We start from the raw sequence: 23,247 nt of genomic DNA on the forward strand, positions 1-23,247 counted from the left end.
TGGAAAAGACCCTGATGCTTGGGAAGATTGAAGGCAGGAGGAGAAGGGGATGATAGAGGATGAGATGGTTGGATGGCATCACTGACTCAATGGACACGAATTTGAGCAAGCTCTGGGAGTTGGTGATGGACAGGGAAGCCTGGCATGCTGGAGTCCATGGGGGTTGCAAAGAGTTGGACACGACTGAGTGACTGAACTGACTAACTGACGATTGTGTAAATTATACAAATTCAGGGTGAGGGGGAATATGTCATAAGATAATCATAATAGATCATCTATAATATAATTTTTTAAAATAAGAGAATAGTAAATTATATTTGTTGGTTAGAATGCTGGGCAACCATTAAAATGATGCTTACAAAGTATACTTAATTTGGGAAAATGTTCAAGTTCTAGTAGATCATATTTGAGATATCATCTGGGCTTCCTTGTCCTGTTCCCTTTCATTCCACCATTGAGATATCAACGTACTTGCCTTAGGGAAGGCCAGCTAGAATCTCAGAGAGTTAAAAGAGGACCTGAGTTTTTACCAATTCATGGTGGGATTGAAAGTCAAAACACAGTTGTAGGAGCTACTGCTTAGGTAAAAAGTTTTGTTTTGTAAACTTGTTTTGTTGGTGTTTTAGTGGACATACTTGCTTTGGATATCAAAAATCAAGGAAATTGGACAGTGGGAGAGCAAAATGCATAGATTGGGGTGGATTCCAGTGATGGAGGGTCTACTTCCCCCATGCAGAGTAAAATTTCTTGGAGTAGAGAAGAGGGTTTGCAGTTTGCAGACAGAACCCTGGACAGGTTTGGAGGTTGCGAAGATTGTGTCTCTCTTTCTAGGTAGAGTTCAAGGAAATTGGGTGAGGAGCTTTAAGTGAGAGTTTAAAATAAGATATCTATTTGAGAGACATGGATAAAGAAAATGTGGTATATTATGTATACAATGGAATACTACTCAGCCATAAAAAGAATGAAATAATGCCATTCACAGCAACATGGTTGGACCTAGAAATTATCATACTGAGTGAAGTAAATCAGACAAAGATAAATATCACATGATATCTCTTATATATCTAAAATATTATACAAGTGAACTTATTTAAAAAACAGAAACAGACTCAGACATAGAAAAGAAACTTATGGTGACCAAAGAGGAAAAGTGTGGGGGAGGGATAAATTAGAAGTTTGGGATTAGCAGATACAAACTACTATATATAAAGTAGATAAAAGCAAGGTCATATAATATGTCACAGGGAGCCATGTTCAATATTTTGTGATAAACTATAGTGAAAAAGGAATATAAATATATATATAACTGAATCACTGTGCTGTACACCAAGAATTAACACATTTCAAATCAACTATACTTCAATAAAAATAAATATGAAAAAAAAGATGTCTGTTAGGTCCAGAGTGGAGGTGGGTTCTTTTGCTTGCTTTGTTTATGCAAATAAGATAAGACCTTAGTTGCTCTCACTTTATGGACCACCAAAATGGACATGGTGAAAGAGCCTTACTGTGAAATTCTAGTTAAGGAGGAGTTTAAACTGTATGTACTAACATTAAAAAATCTCCAAAATATGGTACTGAGTTTTTTCTGAAGTGCAGAAAAACACATATATCCATTTACGTAAAATCACAGCAGACTTATATATTCACATAAATACAGCAGAGATCATTCTGAAAAAAACACAGTAAGCTGAGCGTTGTTTGCTTTTAGGAAAAGAAATGAGATTGGCCAGGGAACCACCGATTTTAAAGGGAGAATTTTACTCTATTTTTCTTATCCCTTGGATTTTTCCACATGTGCATTGCTCATATAATAGAAAATAAAAACAAGAACTTTTTTTTTTCCAAAGTCTGGAAGCTTAGAGGAGGTGGGGGCAGTGGTGTGTGTGTGTGTGCTCACTCAGTCATGTCCAACTCTTTGTGACCCCGTGGACTGTAGCCCTCTATGCTCCTCTGTCCACAGCACTTCCCAGGCATGAGTACTGGAGCAGGTTGCCATTTCCAACTCCAGGGGATCTTCCTGATTCAGGAATCAAACCCACATCTCTTGTGTCTCCTGCATTGGCACGCAGATTCTTTACCACAGTGCCACCTGACTCAAATATTTCAAGTCTCAAATATAACATCTACTAGGAATGCACCCCTCCCTTATCTCTCTAATTAGAATGAACTGTATCTTCCTTGGAGAAGGCAATGGCACCCCACTCCAGTACTCTTGCCTGGAAAACTCCATGGACGGAGGAGCCTGGTAGGCTGCAGTCCATGGGGTCGCTAAGAGTCAGACACGACTGAACGACTTCACTTTCACTTTTCACTTTCATGCATTGGAGAAGGAAATGGCAACCCACTCCAGTATTCTTGCCTGGAGAATCCCAGGGACCGGGGAGCCTGCTGGGCTGCTGTTTATGGGGTCGCACAGAGTCGGACACGACTGAAGTGACTTAGCAGCAGTATCTTCCTTATGACATATTTCCATAATGCTGTGTTATAGCCATTATTTTACTGAATTACTGTAGCTTATGTTTTTACAAGTCAAACTTCTCTAGACCAAGGTCTTTGAGTGCAAGGAACCAAATCTAAATCATCCCTTCATTGTTCTTCCCAACGAGCCAAAGTCTTAATTCAACAGGAGCTCAGCAAATGAATGTTTGAGGTCAACTGAAATTAAAAGGTTGGGGATTTTATAAACGTTTTTACAGAATCATAACAGGAGATAAGAGTAGTAACCAGCCACAGAGACAACTGCCAACACAATTTCAATCTCAAAAAGGAACCCCTGAGGAACTCTAAGCATCTGTGATGCCATCTTTTAAGCCTAGGTGAAATGAAGGGCACGTGGTCTTATCATCTGCTCTTTTCTCTACCTACCTCTACAAGTAGTTCTGGACAATGAATTCCTAATGCTGGATTTGCTATGTCAAATGGAATGCGCCAGTTTCCATACCCATCAATACTACAGTGACTTACTAACACTGGCTGTCATAATCTCTGAGGATAAGCCATGTTAAATATGGTATCCTGTTTTTTTTTTAATCTGTTTTGCTTATTTTTTTCAGTGAAGCAAAGGGTTTTGCCTATTCTCTCTTCCTGTCCCCACCTCAAACTTTCCCTGTATAAACCTTCTAGTGTATATCTAACGCTCACATTTACCTACTTTCTATTCTTTCCCTTGTTAACCCAGTGGATTTCAATTATTAATAATAGTCTATAAGATACGCTTGTGCCCCTGGGGGAAGAAACATATTTGGAAAATCCTGCCTCCATTATCATCGGTCACTTCCCCAGTACTTGCTACCTCCTACTGTTCTCCTGAGACCAATGCCCGGAGCAGCCCTGAGCATGGCCCTTGACTTCTTAATGATGAGGCAGTTTCCAGATCTTGGATCTCAAATGTCATTTCCTAACAGCACTTGGCACAGTTCCTGGCAATATAGTTGAAATTCTATATTTATTAATTGAATAAATAAATGAACGAATCCCAGTCATCACCGTATCCATCCATTCTCTCCTCCATTCAAAAAATCACTCTTCTGCACTAGAGCACTAACTAGAGTTGTCAGAGACAGGCTTCAGCCACCTGGGGGCAGCAGAGCCCCACCAATGGTTAGGATGGTATTCTACTTGGCAGTTGTTTCCAAATATCCCTCCAGCTAAGAGTCTAGGAACAGGATTCTGATCTTGTTGCGCGGAAGCACGTTTTGCTATTGTGTGTTTTATTTTATGCTCATGCTTTGTTTTCTAAATGCACCAAGTATCATGTAAAAACACTTTCAATGACAATAGCCTTTATTCTCCAAGTGAGATTTTCTTTATTGCAGGCTGTCTAGAGGAATGATGCATACCAGTCTTTCTCTGACTGTTAAAACTACTTCATTTTACAAACTGATTTCAGCAATGTACAGTGCAGACAAGGGACTGAAGTCAATTTGTAAAATGGGACATGGGAAAATAGACATGAGGCAGGCTGACCCTTTCAACAGGTTCTGTCTTATTTGAGGTAGGCAAAATGTGTTTTTTATTCACAGCGTACAGGACTCTAAATTGGCTCCATGAGATGTTTTCGTTTCATTTTAATAAATGCATGGCAAAGAAATGGAACTAGAGATGGAACTAGCTGGAAAGGGTGACAAGAATGTGAGCCTCAGAGTGTTTTTACTTTTGTCCAGGAAAACCCTCCCCCTTTCCTTTTGGCTCCACCAAGGTCAGTGTGCAGCCCCTGAAAATATGAGGATGGTGTATAATTTGTATTAAATATGCTGTGAATTTGGCTTCCTAGTATTTTGTTGAGAATTTTTATGTCTATGTTTATATACTGTTCTATAGTCTTTCCTGTGACATCGTTGTCTGGATTTGGCATCAAGGTAATACTGGCTCTGTAGAATGAATGAGGAAGTATTCCCTCCTATTCTATTTTTTGGAAGAGTTTGAGAAGAATTAGTATTAATTCTTCTTTGGAGTTTCATAGAATTCACTATGATTTTTTGCTCCATGGATCCATCCACCTAGAAAGGTCCCAGAATTCTAAAGAAGTGCTCAACATACATTTAATTTGAATTCACTTAACTTTTGAAAAATGGAATACGTTCCCACAAAAAAGGAAAATTCGTAAGGACAGGACTATGTATTTTTGTATCTATGTCCCACAGACTTTTCACAGTGTCTGGAAGAATGTATCTGTTGAATAACAAGTGAAACTTTCTGGCTAATGCTACCTAACCAAATTGAAGATGACCTTAGGTAAGAAGGACCTTAATGTCTATTGTCCTTATCCCTCAAATAATAACCCTTTTATTTGAATACTGGATTTAGTCTAAACCTTATAGACTCTATATTTTCTTTTATGCTCACAAGGATACTGGGAGGGTAGGCTACCCAGGTATTAGCATCTCAATTCTATGGATGAGAAAAATGAGTCTCAGACTAAATGATTTGGCCAGGTCACCCAGTCACATCCCGATGCAATAAGACTACAAAACCCAAGACTTTTGAATCTAAGTGCAGCAAACTTTTCATCAAATGTTATATCTCTTGGGACCTTTTATCCAACTCCAGCAGTCCTTACTGCACTTTATAATTAGTGCAGAGCTTTAAAAATGTTAACCAGTAATCAAGACTATGTGGTACTGGCAGAACAGAAAAATCTAGAAATAGGCTCAGACATATCTGCACAACTGATTTTTTCCAAAATGCAAAAACAATTCAATGGAAAAGGATAATTTTTTTTTTTTTTAGAAATGGTGCTGAAGCAATTGGACATTCATAGTTTTAAAAAAATGAAATTCGACCCAAACATCACACCTTGTGTAAAAATTAACTTCAAATGAATTACAGATATAAGTATAAAACTTATAAGGAAAAAAAACTGGATAAAGTGAAAAATTCTTAAACTTGACGCTAAAAGCATGACCTACACAAGAAAAAAATTTGATAAGTTAGACAACATAAAAATTAATAACATCTGCTCCAAGAAAGACCCTGTTGAAAAGATGAAAAGCTACCAACTTAGAGAAAATATCTGCAAACCACAAATCTGACAAAGGACTAGTATCTAGAATATATAAAGAGTTCTCAAAACTCAAGATTAAAAGAAAAAAATTCAATTAGAAAATAAACAAAAGATATAAACAGACATGTCACTGAAGAGGATATAGAGGTGACAAATAATACATATGAAAAGATGTTCAACATAATTGGTCATTAGAGAACTGCTAATTAAAATCACTATGAGATACCACTGCCCACACATCAGAATAGCTAAAATAAAAATAGTGACACCATCAAATGTTACTGATGATGAGAGATACAGGATCACTATGAATTGCTGGTGGGATGTAAAATGATGAAGCCATTCTAGAAGACAGCTAGGCATTTTCTTATAAAACTAAATATGAAACAATTATATGACTCAGGAATTTCAGTCTTGGGCACTCATCCAAGATACTTAAGAACGTATTTATACAAAAACTGAATGTGAATAACAACTTTGTTCATAATAATCAAAAAATTAGAAACAACTCGATTGTCATTCAATGGATAAATGGTTAAACAAACTCTGGTACATCTATGCCACAGAATATTACTCAGCAATAAAAAGAGTTATTGATGTGACAACTTGGATGAATCTCCAAAGAATTCTGAATGAAAAAAACCAACCCACACTTGATCATGGTGCATAGTCCTTATTAAATATGCTGCGAATTTGGTTTCCTAGTATTTTGTTGAGAATTTTTATATCTATATTTACATACTGTTCTATAGTTTTCTTTCTTATGACATCTTTGTCTGGAATTGGCATCAAGGTAATACTGGCTTTGTAGAATGATTGAGGAAGTGTTCCCCCCTCTTCTATTTTTTTGAAGAGTTTGAGAAGAATTAGTATTAATTATTCTTTAGAGTTTCACAGAATTCACTATTGAAACCATCTTGTTCTGGACTTTTCTGTATTGAGAATTTTTTTTTTTTAATTACTGATGCAGTCTTTTTCGGAGAAGGCAATGGCAACCCACTCCAGTACTCTTGCCTGGAAAATCTCGTGGATGGAGGAGCCAGGTAGGCTGCAGTCCATGGGGTCGCTAAGAGTTGGACATGACTGAACGACTTCACTTTCACTTTTCACTTCCCACTTTCATGCGTTGGAGAAGGAAATGGCAACCCACTCCAGTGTTCTTGCCTGGAGAATCCCAGGGACGGGGGAGCCTGGTGGGCTGCCATCTATGGGGTCACACAGAGTCGGACATGACTGAAGTGACTTAGCTGCAGCAGCAGCAGTCTTTTTACTTGTTGATGCTCTGCTGAGATTTTCTATTTCTTCTTAAGCCAGTTTTGGTGGGAGTTTGTCCATGAGTTTGGGTGCACTCCGGGAGTTGGTGATGGACAGGGAGGCCTGGCATGCTGCAGTTCATAGGGTCGCAAAGAGTCGGACACAACTGAGCGACTGAACTGAACTGAACTGTCCATTTCATCTAGGTTATACTATTTGTTGGCATAGAGTTGTTTACAATATTCTCTTACAATCTTTTTTATTCACGTAAGATCAGTATTAATGTCCCACTTCCATTTACGATTTTAGTTGTTTAAATTAATTCTTCTCTTTTTTTTTTTCTTGGTAATTTTAGCTAAAAATCTGTAAATTTTATTGATCTTTTCTAAGAACCAACTTTGGATTTCATTGATAATCTCTGTAAAAATAGGTAATTCTATTTTCTATTTTGCTTATCTCCTCTCTAATCTTTATAACTTAATTCATTCTGCTTGTTTTGGGTTTAATTTTCTATGCCTTTTCTAGTTTCTTAAGTTGTAAATTTAGGTTATTGATTTGAGATTGTTCTTCTTTTTTAACACGGCATTTACAGCTATAGATTTTTCCTCCAGGTACTGTTTTCACTGCATTCCATATGTTTTGGTATATGGTGTTTTCATTTTCACTCATCTCTAAATATTTTGTGATTTTCCTTTCTTCTTTGACCCTTGGTTGTTTAAGACTACATTGTTTAATTTGCACACAGTTTTTTTTTTTTTTTCCATTTATTTTTATTAGTTGGAGGCTAATTATTTTACAATATTGTAGTGGTTTTTGCCATACACTGACATGAATCAGCCATGGATTTACATGTGTTCCCCATCCTGATCCCCCCTCCCACCTCCCTCCCCATCCCATCCCTCTGAGTCTTCCCAGTGCACCAGCCCTGAGCATTTGTCTCATGCATCCAACCTGGGCTGGCGACCTGTTTCACACTTGATAATACACATGTTTCAATGCTATTCTCTCAGATCATCCCACCCTCGCCTTCTCCCACAGAGTCCAAAAGTCTGTTCTATATATCTGTGTCTCTTTTTCTGTCCTGCATATAGGGTTATCGTTACCATCTTTTTAAATTCCATATATATGCGTTAGTATACTGTATTGGTGTTTATCTTTCTGGCTTACTTCACTCTGTATAATGGGCTCCAGTTTCATCCATCTCATTAGAACTGATTCAAATGTATTCTTTTTAATGGCTGAGTAATATTCCATTGTGTATATGTACCATAGCTTTCTTATCCATTCATCTGCTGATGGGCATAAGAAATACAGATGGCTAACAAACACATGAAAAGATGCTCAACATCACTCATTATCAGAGAAATGCAAATCAAAACCACAGTTAGGTACTACTACACACCAGTCAGAATGGCTGCTATCCAAAAGTCTACAAGAAATAAGTGCTGGAGAGGGTGTGGAGAAAAGGGAACCCTCTTACATTGTTGGTGGGAATGCAAACTAGTACAGCCACTATGGAGAACAGTGTGGAGATTCCTTAAAAAACTAGAAACAGAACTGCCATATGACCCAGCAATCCCACTCCTGGGCATACACACTGAGGAAACCAGATCTGAAAGAGACACGTGTACCCCAGTGTTCATCGCAGCACTGTTTATAATAGCCAGGACATGGAAGCAACCCAGATGCACACAGTTTAAAACTTTTCAGTTTTCCTTACATTGCTCAGCTCTAGTTTCATTCCATGGTGGTTGAAAAAGATACTTCAGAGGACTTCAGCCTTTTTAAATGTACTGAGATTTTTCTGTGGCCTAATACTTGGGCTATGCTGGAGAACGTTCCATGTGCCCTTTAGTGGAATGTGTATTCTGCTGCTATTGGGTAGACTGTCCAATATGTCTGTCAAATCTATTTGGTGTATAGTGTTGCTCTATTATTATATTGTCGTTCTATTTTCTTATGACCTTCTGTTTAGATGTTCTATTCATTATTGAAAGTTGAATATTGAAGTCTCCAACTACTATTGTAGAACTATTTCTTCCGTTGCTGTTCACTTCATATATTTCGGGGGCCCTGTCGTATGTTTATTTTGGCTGTGTTGGATCTTAGTTGCAGTACACAGGATCTCGTTGAAGCATGCAGGATCTTTCCCTGTGGCACATGGGCTTCTCTCTAGCTCTGGCCTGGGCTGTATAGTATGTAGGCTTAGTTGCCTGCAGCATATGGGATCTTAGTTCCCCAGCCAGGTATTGAACCAGCATCTCTTACATTGGAAGGTAGATTCTTAACCACTGAACCACCAGGGAAGTCCCTGTAATTTCTTGATGAATTAACCCTTTTACAAATAATATATAATGTCCTTCTTTGTCTCCGGTAATAGTGTTTAACTTAAAGTCTATTTCAGTTTAGTTACTCTGATTTCAGTTTAGTTCAGTTTCAGTTCAGTTTAGTTACTCCAGTTCTTTTGGTTAGCATTTGCATGGAATATCTTTTTATGTCCTTTTACGTTCAATCCATGCATGTTTTCAGAGTTGAAGTACCTCTGTTATAGACAACATATAGCTGGATCATTTTTTAAAAGTTCTGCCAATCTCTGCCTTTTTTAAGAGTCATTTCATTCATTTACACTTAAAGTAACTACTAATAAGGATGGACTTATTTCTGCCCTTTGCTATTTGTTTTCTGTATGTCTTATACCTTTTTGCTCCTCATTTTCTCTATTACTGCCTTCTTCTGCACTTAATTTTTGTAGTGTGCCATTTTTACCTCCTTCTCATTTGCTTTTGTCTGTAACTTTTAGATATTTTCTCAGTAGTTTCCATGGGGATTACAATGAATGTTCTAAATTTATAACAATGTAGCTTGAATTTATTCCAACTTAATTTCATTAGTGTACAAAATTGTTCCTATACAGCCCCATTTCCCCCTTTATATTGTTGTTTTCACAAAATATACCTTTATATGTTTGCACCCTCTGACACAAATTTATAATTGTCTTATGCATTTGTCTTTATTCATGTAAAATGTGGAGTTAGAAACCAATAATACTGGCTTTTATATTTACCTATGTAGTTATTTTTACAAAAGATATTTCTTTTCATATGGCTTTGGGTTACTGCTAGTGCCCTTTTTTTTTCAACCTAAAGAACACCTTCAGTGTTTCTGGTATGGCAGTTCTATTACCAATAAATTATCTTATCTTGTATCCATCTAAGGATGTCCTAGGGCTTCCCCAGTGGCTTAGTGGTAAAAAATCTGCCTGCAATGCAGGAGCTGCAGGAGACATGGGTTCATTCCCTGGTTCTGGAAGATCCCCTGGAGTAGGGCACGTCAACCCACTCCAATATTCTTGATTGGAGAATTCCATTGACTGAGAAGCTTGGTGGGCTACAGTCCATAGGGTCACAAAGAGCCAGACACGACTGAAGTGACTTCACACACACACAGGGATGTTCCAATTTCTCCTTTCAGTTCAGTTCTGTCGCTCAGTCATATAGGACTCTTTGCGACCCCATGGACTGCAGCATGCCAGGGTTCCTGGCCCATCTCCAGCTCCAGGACTTTGCTCAAACTCATGTCCATCGAGTCGGTGATGCCATCCAACCATCTCATCCTCTGTCGTCCCCTTCTCCTCATGCCTTCAATCGTTCCAAGCATCAGGGTCTTTTCAAATGAGACCATTCTTCGCATCAGGTGGCCAAATATTGGAGCTTCAGCTTCAGCGTCAGTCCTTCCAATGAATATTCAGGACTGATTTCCTTTAGGATGGACTAGTTGGATCTCCTTACTGCCCAAGGGACTCTCAAGAGTCTTCTTCAACACCACAGTTCAAAAGCATCAATTCTTCGGCGCTCAGCTTTCTTTATAGTCCAACTCTCATATCCATACATGAGTCCTGGAAAAACCATAGCTTTGACCAGATGGACCTTTGTCGGCGAGGTAATGTCTCTGCTTTTTAATATGCTGTCTAGGTTGGTCATAGCTTTTCTTTCAAGGAGCAAGAGTCTTTTAACTTCATGGCTGCAGTCACCATCTACAGTGATTTTGGAGCCCAAGAAAAGAAAGTCTGTCACTGTTTCTATTGTTTCCCCATCTATTTGCCATGAAGTGATGGGACCAGATGTCATGATCTTCATTTTTTGAATGTTGAGTTTCAAACCAGCTTTTTCACTCTCCTCTTTCACTTTCTTCAAGAGGCTCTTCAGTTCCTCTTCACTTTCTGCCATAAGGGTGGTGTCATCTGCATATCTGAAGTTATTGATATTTCTCCCTGCAATCTTGATTCCAGCTTGTGCTTCATCCAGCCTGGCATTTCACATGATGTACTCTGCATATAAATTAAATAAACAGGGTGACAATATACAGCCTTGATGCACTCCTTCCTGACTTGGAACCAGTCCATTGTTCAATGTCCACTTCTAACTGTTGCCTCTTGACCTGCATACAGATTTCTCAGGAGGCAGGTAAGGTAGTCTGATATTCCCATTTCTTTAAGAATTTTCCACAGTTTTTTGTGATCCACACAGGATCCACACATCTTTCTTGGAATTTATTGAGTTTCTTGAATGTGTAGATTCACATGTTATATCAAATTTGGGGAGTTTTGGACCATTATTTCTTCAAATATTCTCTGTGTACCTTTCTCTCTCTTCTCTCACTATACATACATTGGTATGATAGATGGTGTCCAAAAGGTCTCTTCAGCTCTGTTAGATTTTATTCATTCTTTTTTCTTTCTGTCCCTAAAAATGGGTATTTTCAATTGATCTATTTTCAAGTTTACCATTTTTTTCTTCTTCCTGCTCAAGTCTGCTTTTGAAATCTTCTAGTGAGTTTCCATTTCAATTATAGTAATTTTCAGCTCCAGAACTTCTGCTTGGCTCTTTTTAGCATTTCTGTTTCTGTGTTAATATTTCATATTTTGTCATATTGTTCTCCAGCTTTCCTTTATCTATTTGTTCATGGTTTCTGTTACCTCTTTGAGAATAATAAAGACAATTGATTTAAGTCTTTTAAGTTCAATAACTTCCCTAGGGACAGTTTCTGTTAACATCTTCTGTGAATGGGCTATATTTTCTTGTTTCTTTTCATGCTTCATAATTTTTGAAAAACTGAGCATTTTGAATATTATAATGTAGCAACTCTAGAAATTCAGATTGTTCTTTTTTTCAGTGTTTGTTTTCATTGTTTGCTGTAGGCTTTAGGTGTTTGTTTGCTGAATTGCTTTTCTAAATTAGTTTTGTAAAGTCTGTAATCTCATTATATGTGGTCTCTGAAGTCTTATATGGAATTCCATCACCTCCATTAGCTGTGTTCAGCTAGCATTTAACTTACATTCAGCTAACATTTTGACAGATTTCCTTGGATACCACAAACTGAATGGGAGACAGACATAGAGAGATACACAGAGAGAAAAACCTTTCTTAACCCTTTCACTCTGGCTTCATCCTAGGGCACTCCTCCAATGCTTCCTCCACTTGTTTCAACTCCTAATTGCTCTGGCCAGAACTTCCAGTATAATGTTGAATAGCAGTGATGAAAGAGGACATTCTTGCCTTGCTTTGGTTCTGATCTTAAGGATCAAACTTTCAGGAGAAAGGGAGAAAACTGTCAGTCTTTCACCATTGAATACGATGTTAGCCATGGGATTTTCATAAATTCCCTTCTTGGGACTTTTCTGTTGTTTTGTTTCTGTTTTCTTGTTAAGTTCATACAAAACCACTGATCTGGTTACCCAAAAAAAATTAAGTGGAAAGGACCTCAAATTTAAATCTCCCGTTGTACAGAGAGAGAAGCTGAGGCCCAAAGAGGACAAATGTCTTATCCAAGGTTACTAGTGTTATTAAGGCTTCCGTGGTAGCTCAGCAGTAGAGAATTAGCCTGCCTATGCAGGGGACTCAGATTCGATCCCTGAATCAGAAAGATCCCTTGGAGTAGGAAACGGCAACCCACTCCAGTGTTCTTGCCTGGGAAATCCCATGGACAGAGGAGCCTGGTGAGCCACAGTCCGTGGGGTCGCGAAGAGTCAGACACAGCCGAGCAAGTAAACAGCAAGAACACTAATGGTGTTAAAGGCAGAGCTTGGACCAGTAATGACAAAAGATGCTGCAACTCCTTACCTGCCTACTGAGTGTCAGTTTTCATGCTGAACAACACTACCTCATTTATTCTTCATATCAATCCTATGAGGTAGGTACCACTACTAGTATCTTATAAATGAAGGTGCTGGAGCTTGGAAAGTTTAAGAAACTTGTTCAAGCTGATGAACTGGTGAGCCTGGGTGATCGTGTCATGTCAGAAAGTAAAGAACTTTCGAAGCCTTTTAAGTTTGTCAAAGGAATAAGCCAGCTTGAAGGGGTTTTCCTGGCCAAAAGTATAACAATGTGAACGCCAAAAACTACTTAATGTTATTGTTTGAAATATTTAGAATCCATAATGATATCATACTAAAAATCCACAAAAATATTCAAATAAGAATAAAACAACAAACTTACTTCTTATCAGTGGTGGTGGCTATAACAGTAACTTTGAAAATTGGTAATTACTTTCTTCTTTTGAAAACAGGTTTTTAAAAGAAAGTAATTAGGCATTTACTCCACTTTCCATTAGGAATTATTATCAGCATAATCAACTAAACCTTGCTGATGAGAGAGAGTCTTAGTAATGGAAGAATGTTAGATAATAAATGTAAAAGATAATAGAATTAGGAAATCAATTTACAATCCCTTAGTGATATAGTTTATTCAGGCAAGGATCAACAAAGATGTGAAAAGCGTTATGTGAAAGATCAATGGGGAACCAGTGTTTTACATATTTGCAAAATTTCACCTCAAAGATTACTTGCTATGCACAAGCAAGAAAATGTAATTTTATAATCCTAGGATCAGGCTGTTATCATCTTAATCCAAGGATCAATCTTAGCATTGCAAATATTAAGAAAATCAGATTCATGTGCCTTCTAATATGATGAAATAGAAAGTATATATCACCTCTCCTATGAAGTATTTTCTGCCGAAAAATGTTTAACTTCTAGCTAAAAGGAAGTAGAAGAGATGAAGAAGCAATTCACACTGCTGAGGAAGCAAACAGACAAATCTAGACGGTGCTTCAACAAGTGAATGGTAAGGTAGTTCAAGGTGAAACAGACAGGGACTTCCCTGGTGGTCCAGTGGTTAAGACTTTGCCCTCTAATGCAGAGAGTGAAGGTTTGATCCCTGGTCAGGGAACAAAGATCCTATAGGCCTTGTGGCCAAAAAAAAACCAAAAACATAAAAATCAGAAGCAATGTTATAACAAATTCAATAAAGACTTTTAAAATGGTCCACATAAAAAAGATACAATGAAAAAACATACAATGAAATAACATGAATAAACCAGGTATAAAGATATTTTGAAAACAGTTGGAAAATCTTAAGTAACTTCTAGATATTAGATTATATGAAGAAATTATTGTTAATATTGTTAGAGGTGATAATGTTTTCTGGTTATGTAGGAAAAGGTATTAACTTTAGAGATGCCTTCTGATATTTAGGGTAAAATATGATAATATCTGTATTTACAACATCTTAACAAGATCAGTGTGGCAAATATGGTCAACATTAACAGTTGTTAACTCTAGCTTATTTGATGAACTATTCAATTTTTTCTTTTTTTATGTTAAAAATTTTATCATGGAAATTAGGGGGAAGTATTTCAGGTTAAGAATGTATCCCTTTTGGCTCATAGAGTTCAGCATAAAAATAACAAACAACCCAATAAAAAAAATGGGCAGTAGACCTCAATAGACACTTTTTTCAAAGAGGAAATGCAGATGTCCAACCTGCACATGAAGAGATGTTCAACATCACTAATCATTAGAGAAATGCAGAACAAAACCATGATGGGATATCATCTCATACCTGTCAGAATGGCTATCATCCAAAAGAACACAAATAACAAATGTTGAGAAGAGGTGGAGAAAAGGGCACCATTGTATACTGTTGGTAGGAATATAAACTGGTACAGCCACTGTGGAAAACAATATGGTAGTTTCCCAAAAAACTAAAAATAGAACTACCATATGACCCAGCAATTTCACTCCTGCATATAGATCCACTTATAGCTATATCTACAGATATAGAAAATAAACTTATGGTTACCTTGGGAAGAAGGAGAAGGGATAAACTGGGAGATTGGAATTTACATACACACACTACTATATAAAATAGATAACTAATAATGACCTACTGTATAGCACTGGAAACTCCACTCAGTACTCTGTAGTGGCCTATATGGAGAAAGAATCTAAAAAAGATGGATATATGTATTTGTATAACAGATTCACTTTGCTCTACACCCAAAACTAACACAACATTGTAAATCAACTACACTCCAATAAAAATTAAAAGACTAATTCAAAAAGATACATGCACCCCAATATTCAGAGCAGCATTATTTACAATTGCCAAGATATGGCACATGGAACATGCCAAGATATTTGTTGACATCCATCAACAAATAAATGTATAAAGAAGATGTGGTATACATATGCACAGTGCTATACTACCCAGCCATAAAAAAAAAAAAAAGAATGAAATGTTGCCATTTGCAGGAACATGGATGGACATGGAGGGCATTATGCTAAGTGAAATAAGTCAGACAGAGAAAGACGAATACTGTATGGTATCACTTATATATGGAATCTAAAAATATACAAGCTAGTGAATACTATAAGAAAAAGGACAGACTGACAGACATAGAGAATAAACTAGTGGTTACCCATGGGGAGAGAGAAGAAGGGAGGGGCAATATGGGGTAGGGGTTAAGAGGTACAAACCATTAGGTATAAATTAAGCTACAAGGATATATTATACCACACAGGGAATACAGGCAATCTTTCATAATAACTATAAGTGGAGTGGAACCTTTAATAGTTGTGCATGCTATGTTGTATACCTGTGACTTATATTGTGCATCAAGTATACTTCTACAAAAAATAAGAATATATCCCTGTTTGCCCTGAACACATACTTGTATGAGGAACACATTTAGGAAAGCTCCTGGATAGGAGGTCAAAACCCACAGGAAACAGCCAGCAGCATCACTAGAATGACCGGCAAAGCAGGAGGCTGGACCAAGAGCCCCACACTGAGATGGAAGATCACCCAAGTGCGTTGCTCTGAGCCAACCTAAACATTCTCGGCAGAGGAAATGGAGGGCATAAGATGATGGAGTATGTTCTGTGCATGGAGGAAGACAATGAACACCTGCAGTGACTGGGATGGTAAAATGAGAGCGATGGCTAGAAAACTGGAGGCTCCACCTGGCAAGTCTACCCATACCATGAAGACAGGAGCATATCCATATCCTTCCTGGAGGAAGCAGTGAAGCAGGACATCTTCCTGCAGGGACTCTCAGAAGAAACTGAAGAACTTAGTCACTCTTCCTGATTTTCCAGCATTTCCCAGAAAGGCTGTTAAATTACAAAGCTTCCCTTTTTAAGAGATAAACCACCTTCATAAATTGGAGAATTCAATATTGTGACATTGATCTTTCCCAAGACAATCCAAAAACAGGCCCACGAATTTATTGTCCCCTGACATTTAAAAAAAATTAGGTGTTTCTGGGGTATTGATAATGTACTGTTTCTTAACCTGGATGCTGCCTATATGGAAGTGTTGCATTTGTGAAAATTTAACAAGCTGTTCATTTATTATATGTGTAATTTTGTGTTTAAATACTGCAATGAACATTTTTTAATCCCTTTAAAAGAGTTCAAATGATGTTTTCCAAGATTAAACTGCTATTATTCAAAGTAACTGAGAAATATGTTTTTAATACTTTCTGTTAGCTCTTGGGTTGCTTTCACAGGTACTAAATTGATAGACAGGCATTGTTAACAGGTGGAGATACAAGTGCCATATTGGTGAGTTACTCTTGGTCTTTGGTCTTTGGGTAGTTGCTCTTCAGTCTCTTAATAATTGTTGGGTTACTTGTTGGATCCCACAAGTATGTGCTGACCCACTCTATTCCCTTAGCCCATTTGGAAACTTCCAGAAATAAGACTTCTTTTAGAACCATTCGTGAGATAGCTTCTGCCTCCTGTTTTAAAATATCTTAAAATTTATTTTAATTGAGTAGTGTCTAGAGAGAGACAGATGTAGGCCTGGGAAGAGAAATAAATTGGGTAAGAAGAAAAAGCATCCTTCATCCTCCAAACTTGAAATAGAGCAATATAAATAGATACAAATAGATAAATTTAACTCCTTAAATAATATATTATCTTTATTTGATAAGTGATTTTAGTATATTACCTGGTTGAAGCCTTTTGCCAGAAGTACTGTAAGATAGAGCAGCTCTCTCTTTAGATGGAGAGGACTGATTTTACCTACTGTCCACGGTGTCTTTTTATATCCAGTCACCACTGCCATTTGTCTCTGATATGGTCAGTGCAAGAAAGAAGTACAATGCTTTTCAGTCAGGACCTAACTGACAACATGCTTCCTTGTTATTAAAAGAAACAAAAAGGAAATTCTGCCTTCAAACAGAAAAAGTAATGTAAGTACATCCTAAAAAATTCAAATGAAGCACCTCTGTTCCCATTTCTAAGCATTAACCACTCAACAGTTTGCCATGAACATATTTCCTAAATGATTTATGAGTGTACACACAAATATGTATTCAGATTGTTTTCTTATATTTATTTTACAAAATAAAATCACATGATGCATGCTGCTTTGCAACTTGTCATCTTCTCCCCAGTATATTCCAGCCTTATTCCCAAGCCAATGCACATAACCTACCTCCTTCTTCCTGGTGCCTAAATAGTATTCTTCAGTGTGGAATGCCAATAAAGTTGTTTTTCTTCCAGTTTAATTGACATGCAATTAACATACAGCACTGTATAAATTTAAGGTGAGGCAGCTCAATGATTTGACTTTCATACATATGAAATGATTATCACAATAAACTTAGTGATCATAAGGGCAACAATAGTAGAGATAGAAAAAATAATATTTTTCATATGATGAGAACTCTTTGGATTTACTCTCTAAACTCTTATATAAATTAAAGCAGTGTTAATGACATTTATTACATCCCTAGTACATTACATCTCTAGTACTTTATAACTGAAAGTGTCTACCTTTTGACTATCTTCATCCTATCCTTCCTACCCATACCTCTGCCTCTGGTAACTACAATAAAGTTCTTAACTCTACTGTTAGATTTAGATTGTCTAGATGGACAACTGTCACAAATATTATCAATGTTCAGCAATAAGCTTTCCTTGTTTTGCAGATCTGTGCCATTATGTCAGTGTACCAAATTCTTAGAAATGGCCTTGCTCAATCAGAGGACATTGCATTTAAAATTTTGTTTATAAGGTCAAAGCACCTTCCAAAAATTTGTACCAATATACCATCCAACAAACACAGATGCTAGTGTTCTAGTAGTGGGACCTTCCTATCTGGTGCTCCAATTTCACAAAGCTAATGCATGTTCAATCATTCATCAACAACTGCCTTTGTTTTGACTGACCTTGCAGTTTAAGTCTCACAGGTGTGGCAAAAGGCCAAATTTTAAGTAGTCAGTTGATGAATTTTCTGTAACCTAGTCTTTTTTTTTTTTTTTTTTTGAGCTTACATCATGGCAATTTAACAGAGAACAATAATAATTTGAGGAGTCCTGTTCACAGATGGCAATCAGAGCAACCCTTCTGGTGAGTGCTGTCAGAGGGGATGGGTGTGACATCCTCAATCTGCCCAGTCTTCATTGCTGAGCAAGCAGGCTTCTGAGGGCTGGTTGAGACCCCTGTCCAGGAGTCTTGGTCCTATTTCCTCCTGTGGCCTGGAGCTTGATGTGGACAGCAATGATGCCCAGCTCCTTGACCTCTGGGCTACATCCTGGGCAGCCAACATAGCAGCATATGGAGATGATTCATCTCAGTCGGTCTTCACCTTCATCCCACCAGTTACACAGTAGATGGTTTCCTTGCCAGAAGCATCAGTGACATGGACAAAAGTGTCATTGAAGGATGCAAAGATGTGGCACATACCGTATACATTTTCTCTTCAGCCACCTGAGGGCCAAACCTGAAGGAGAAAATGGCCTGTTCTTCCTTCTTTTCATTCCCCTTGTGAAGTATCATTTCTACACATCTTTTCCAGACTCTGCCACCAGAAAGCTGTAACCTATTCTTTAAACATTATCTTTCAAGCTTAGATGTCTTTTATTTTACTGTTTTGAAAATAAAAACAGGCAAAGATGTTCATCAAACTTTCACAAATGACTTTATTTCAATGCTTAAGTCCTGCCACAAATCATTATTTATAGATCATGCTGTTGGTTTGAGGGCAACATATGATGCATGAAAAACACCATCATTCTCTTTTACAACTATCTGTTTCAGCACAAAATCACCAAAAGACAATAGCTTGGTTGTCAGTAACACTATGTATTGATTTTTTAGTTATTTAGCTCACATGGGGTACAGTTTTAGCAGGATAATACGCTCTCCAAGCCTCTTATTTCATTATATATTCAAGGGTTTGGGTCCCCCATCTTGGACACTTCAAATTTCAACTCTGGAACCCCAAATCTAGGGCTTTCTGATTTACATCACACAGGTGTGGCAGCAGCCTCGGGGATCTTCAGAAACCTAAGTCTCTGCTACATTCTTTAAAAATTGCAAAATTTCTACATTCACTGTGTGTTTAGTTATAAAACACTCTACGGTGACTTATATAAAGGACATTCCATAATAGCATTTGCTGTTGTCATCAAACAAATGCTCTGTTTGAGTCAGAGAGAGGTGGTCAGTTTAGGGAGGAAAGGACATTGGTATATAGAGGCGGCCATGCTTCTAGGCTGAAGCCTCCTAGTCTGAGAGCCTGTTTCAGCATCAAGGAGAAATGTCTGGCTTCTCCATCCCTCCAGAAAAAACTCAGTCAGTGAGAAACCAGTCTTCTATGAGATCACGGTGTGCTGCTCTCTGAGGGGCTCAGGTAGGGTGGCTAACCACCTGGGTTTGCCTGAACTGTCCCAATTTTAGCACTGAAGTTCCTATATCCTGGAAAACCCCTTAGTCCCTGGAAAACTCATAGAATTGGTCACTTTAGCAGTGCTTACAGGCTCAATACGCCTATTACTTTGTCACTTTGTAGAAATGACAAAATGGTTATTAAAAATTGTGGTACATTTTAATATTTACTTATAACATTTTTCAAAAGTTTTATTGGAGTATAGTTGATTTACAGTGTGGTATTAGGTTATGCAGAGAAGGCAATGGCACCCCACTCCAGTACTCTTGCCTGGAAAATCCCATGGACGGAGGAGCTTGGTAGGCTACAGTCCATGGGGTTGCGAAGAGTCCGACACGACTGAGTGACTTCACTTTCACTTTTCACTTTCATGCACTGGAGAAGGAAATGGCAGCCCACTCCAGTATTCTTGCCTGGAGAATCCCAGGGACATGAGCCTGGTGGGCTGCCGTCTATGGGGTCACACAGAGTTGGACACGACTGACGTGACTTAGCAGCAGCAGCATTAGGTTATGCTTTGGGTAGTATGCCTATTTTAAATACCTCAAATGTACAATCCATTATGCCTGTGCTAATCACAAGAAAATTTCAGATTTTTAAACAAAATTAATGTACATGTAGCAGTCCAATAATGACACAAGTCAAATATTGTAAGGTGAATATCTTCCTTCCTTCTTGCTGGTCTATCTCTGTGGCCACAAGTGTAGCCTCATATAGATGGCACATCTAAATGTAAAAGTCTCTGTGAATATGAGGTCTGGGCCATGATAGGCTGGCTGATGGGTGAGGGTGGGAGTGAGTCAGTGGTTATCTCACCATTAAAGTCACAAAATGCAAGTAACTTGGGAGGGTGGATTACCAAGAGCAAAAGAAGCAGGCAACAGGGAAACACTGAAGAGAATTTTAAAATAATAAAACTGACTAAAAGCTGATCTGTTTTTTGTAATCACTACTTCTGACAATTCTAAAAAATGTCAATGATAAAATACTCTTCTCCAGGGGGAGAGAAGCCTTGGGAGCTTGGGATTGCCAGATTCAAACTATTACCTTAATATCTAGGATGGATAAACAACAAGTTCCTACAGTATAGCACAGAGAACTATATTTAGTATCCTGTGATAAACTAATGGAAAAGAATCTGAATTATATCTATATAGTGGTGGTGATGGTGGTTTATTCACCAAGTCATATCTGACTTGCAACCCCATGGACTGTAGTCCGTCAGGCTCCTCTGTCCATGGGATTTCCCAGTCAAGAATACTGGAGTGGGTTGCCATTTCTTCTCCAGGGATCTTGCTGACCCAAGAAGACTATATATATATATTCATATATTTATTTTTATTTATATATGTATAAATATATTTATATATATTTATATTTATATATATGCTTCAGATATATATATATATATATGACTCAGATATTTATCTGAGTCACTTTACTGTATAGCAGAAATGAACACAACATTGTAAATCAACTATACTTCAATAAATTTTTTTTTAAAAATACTCTTCCCTCCCCCCCCCCAAAAAAATGTTATTGGTCTACATTCTAAACAGTAGTAGTTATTGTTGAATTTTAAGAACATACATGTAAGCTATGAATTAGCACACCTGTTTATCATATACTTTGGTAAGCATCATACTTTATGTGGAGACTAATTTGAAGAACTCTCAGTTATATAGTTGACCCCAACACTCACCTAAGCACTTTTGGTTTGAGGTTCAGTTCAAACCATTCATGATTCTTCAAATTCTCTTTGATGTTGTATGTACCCACAGAGCTTGTGATGTGATTTTAGGTGCATTTAGATGGTAAATTTGACATAAGCAAAGATGACACAAGTTATAAAGATGAAGAAGCAGAGCCTGAGGTACTGCAATTTCATCACTCTTCATGATCTCTGAGTTTTTTCCTTGTTATTCAGTGGCTCAGCCATGTCTGAATCTTTCAGACACCATGGACTGCAGTATTCCAGGCTTACCTGTCCCTCACTATCTCCTGGAGCTTGCTCAAACTCATGTCCATCGAGTCGGTGATGCCATCCAACCATCTCATCCTCTGTCATCCCCTTCTCCTGCCCTCAATCTTACCCAGCATCAGGGTCTTTTCCAAAGAGTTGGCTCTTCTCATCAGGTGACTAAAGTATTGGAGATTCAGCTTCAGCATCAGTCCTTGAATGTTCAGGGTTGATTTCCTTTAGGATTGATTGGTTTGACTTGGAGTTTTTACTTGTGTTTAAAATTGAAAATTGAAATAGTGTGTCCATTGTGAAATATATTTTTTATTGATAAGTGCACATTTTACTTCACGTGTGAAATTTCTTTAAGGTTTATATTGATTATTCTTTTTAAATAGTTGTTATAAAGCTAAAGAACAAATCAAAAAAATATTATTACTGATTATTACAGAAAACAATCTTGTAAAGGTTATTTAGAGGATATGGGATGTTAAATACATTAGTGTGTATCTGTTAATGTTAACTTTTTCTTCTATTTTGTTTATGTCTTTTATGGGTCAAGTGGCTTGCTCAAGATCACACAGTTAGAAACTAAATGAACAGAAATTTAAACTCTGTTCTTCTGACTCTGACGTCAGTACTTTCCACAACCTTGCAGACATCTCTCACCATCTGTTCTTGTTCATTTTTCAAGTGTAATTCAAGGTCTAAAAAATGTGGGTCTAGAAGTTCAGCAAAAGAATCTATTGTTTAAAAGGCAAAACATCATTTTGTGCAAAATTTTATTCTGCACACAAAAGTAGTCATGGTTCTCCCAAATGTTTTCTTTTCCTTTTTTTCTAAATATAAATGAATGTCTGTGAGACCTTCCAGACAGCGTCTCTGTAAACTGTGGGCCCCTCTGGAATGCTCTCAGTGAGTGCGTAGAGAGTTTGCTGGGAGCTAGACCAGAAGCAAGAATATTCAGGGGCTAGTGCCCCATCCCTGTCAGTTCATGGGCAAAGTGAGCCCCACAAAGGGTCCCAGGAGTTAATGGTTGTGGCTGGGGAGAGACCTGTAGCATACACTTGAAGACGCTGCGTTGTATCACTCGTCCGCATGGCCAATTCCACCTTGGTCCAATATATAAACAGACCTGAGGCGCTGTCAGAGAGTATTCCATTATGCTGTTAATGACATCAGGTGGAGATGTTTTACATGTCCAATGAAGGCACAGGTTATTCCAAAGCTTTCCATTTTCTTCCCAGGCTACCCTTCAGTGATGAGTCATACAGATATCATTAATACTCTCTGCTTCTAAGGACAGACATTTATGGGGTTTTTTTACCCCCCGTGGGGAGAGAACGTAAAATACAATGTCAGTACAAACACTTATATTTATTATGGAAGCATGGTAAACTAAAGTGCATCTTTAATTTATTTAGGCATTCCGGTCTAGCTGGGTGTGTGCCCTCAATGAACATTTTCTGCTCTTACCTTTGAAAAGTTTGTATAACTTAGCTTGAACA

At 37.7% G+C, this 23,247-nt stretch overlaps 1 protein-coding gene and 1 pseudogene across 1 annotated transcript in view; both read right to left on the reverse strand.

The window, feature by feature from the left end:
* SPESP1 (sperm equatorial segment protein 1) overlaps positions 1-23,247 on the reverse strand; it is a 130,519-nt gene that overhangs the window by 26,013 nt on the left and 81,259 nt on the right. The window lies entirely within an intron of this gene.
* LOC133065874 (small ribosomal subunit protein uS11-like) lies at positions 18,429-18,899 on the reverse strand (annotated as a pseudogene).

The sequence above is a fragment of the Dama dama genome, chromosome 12, assembly GCF_033118175.1.
Source record: "Dama dama isolate Ldn47 chromosome 12, ASM3311817v1, whole genome shotgun sequence".
In the NCBI taxonomy this organism is placed as follows: domain Eukaryota; kingdom Metazoa; phylum Chordata; class Mammalia; order Artiodactyla; family Cervidae; genus Dama; species Dama dama.